This window comes from Agrilus planipennis, unplaced genomic scaffold, assembly GCF_000699045.2.
Source record: "Agrilus planipennis isolate EAB-ADULT unplaced genomic scaffold, Apla_2.0 scaffold2444, whole genome shotgun sequence".
Classification (NCBI taxonomy): Eukaryota; Metazoa; Arthropoda; class Insecta; order Coleoptera; family Buprestidae; genus Agrilus; species Agrilus planipennis.
Genome location: NW_020441095.1, coordinates 1 through 2,050, shown reverse-complemented (window position 1 = coordinate 2,050; position 2,050 = coordinate 1). Strand labels below are relative to the sequence as shown.

General features: G+C 32.8%; 1 long non-coding RNA gene across 1 annotated transcript; it reads right to left on the bottom strand.

Moving 5' to 3' along the window:
- Window positions 1-257: 257 nt before the first annotated feature.
- LOC112906204 lies at window positions 258-2,015 on the bottom strand. The gene is made up of 2 exons (XR_003232225.1): window positions 1,574-2,015; window positions 258-1,152 (listed from the first exon to the last, which is right to left on the bottom strand). It is a non-coding gene; the product is annotated as an uncharacterized LOC112906204 (long non-coding RNA).
- Between the last annotated feature and the right edge of the window lie 35 nt (window positions 2,016-2,050).

Genomic DNA, 2,050 nt, shown 5'->3' with positions numbered 1-2,050 from the left:
TTTATTAACAATAAAAAGGGGTAAAACTGATAAGGAGTATTGCTGTATTTAATCAACAACAATTTTTAGGCCTTAAAGCAGTAAAAGAACAAAAAAAATAAAATACTAAAGAGCTTATGTTCAATAATAAAGTGAACAATTTTTGTAACATCATGAAACATCAAACTTTTACAGCACAAGGTACGATTAGCTTTTTTTTTTTTTCATTTTAAATACCATAATAAAAATATACAACTGTTAAAAATAATAGTAAATAAAACTATTGACTCTTTGTATTACATTAGAATACATATGTAGAAGGTGTCTATTAATTAAAAACATGTATAGGTAAGCAAGTACGTATTTTAAACACACCGATTTTGACTTTAACTAAAGCCAATCGCCCTCCACCCTGTATAATAAGTTTGTTGCAACCACGTCCTTGTTATTCGCAAAACACATGAACAAATACACCTTTAATAGCGTTCTCCACTGCAAACATAATTTATGTAAACTAAGCGTTTTCTACAAAGCGTGACAGCAAAAAGAATAATAGATTAATTAATAACAACGATAGGCATAAAACATAAATAATAATAACAGTAGTAATAAAAAAATAAATGATTTTTGGTGTTTTTACTGCGTGCAAGTTCTTAAAAGTGCACAAGTTCACGTGCCAGCCGTGAAAAGTATATTTATATGTTATTATTGTGTTATATTATTTTTAATCCTTTTTTTTATTTAGAATTGTTTCATCATCTAAGATGATATAAAATCTGTAGTATAAAAAAGTGTAAGATAAGAATACATCGCTAAATACACTGAGCAACGTCGAATAGTAATACAAAAAAATAAAAAAAAATAATGAGCAATATGGATCACAATACGTTCGCGTGTGATAAGCAAAAAAAAATTAAATAAAAATGAAGACAAATTTTAGAAACGACATTTGATTAGTTTGAACGTTTCCGTTGACTAAAAAAAAGAATAAAAACAGAATGACTCGGAAAATGTACATGTAAAGCAAAATTCATACTGTTCTATTTATATATGTACTTCAAAAAATTCCTATCTAGTACTTCGCACCACTTTTTTTTATATAATTTTACACAATATCAAGTTGTACCTCTAATACTCAATTAACTTGGATGTTTATTATTCAATATGCTCAACCTGTAAATAAAAAATCAAATGAATACAAATTTCACTCACGAGCCGAAGGTTTAGTATATTAACGAATACGTTGCTAAAGATAACGATTTCAAAAACGTATCATTTCTTTAACCTACTACATTAAAATCAACAGTATTTTTTTATGCCGAGATTTTTTTTCTTATGAAAATTCCTCATCGGCCTTAAATGGGAGGCAAGCAGGCTCAAAACTGCCTTAAATCAATGGCATTATAAATTAGTTTAATAGAACGGACACCCTAGTCACTGTATTAATCTTTCAATCAATCTTTTTTGACACAGAACCCTAACAATCCATTACAATAAAATAAATTCATTTTTACATCTCCCAAAAAATTGCTTTAGGGGGTGAACCGCCATTAATACAATTAAAAAAAATTAAAAAATGAAAAGGGCTACTTACAATTTATTGTTATTGATCAGCAACAGACCACGGTCGTTACGTTGTTATGACAAGAATGGATTAGCTTGTTCTCGTGGTTTAACACCCCACGGACTCGCCGAAGTCCCGATCGGTGCCCAGGGATCGTTCGTTGGCTGCCCAGCGGAACCCGTGGGGCCAAAAGTGGTGGGTGAAGCGAACGGCACGCTAGTGGCGGAAGTGGCAAACTGGGGACTGATAGCGTAAGGCGAGGTCGGTTGTGGTGGAACGTAAGCCACCCCCAGACCTGATGTGGGATAAGCAGGTGTGGATGTGGGGGTGAATTGCGCCGGCTGGAACGGTACCTGTTTTATCTGATTTATTGACGGCTTCGGGGGCGTGGGATCAGAGAACGGGTTTGCAACAGCTGACGAAAGTGTTGACGGTTTACCTTAAAGCATAAATAATAAACGAAGCTATAATAAAGTTTTGCTGTTTTTACTTTCAATAATACAATAT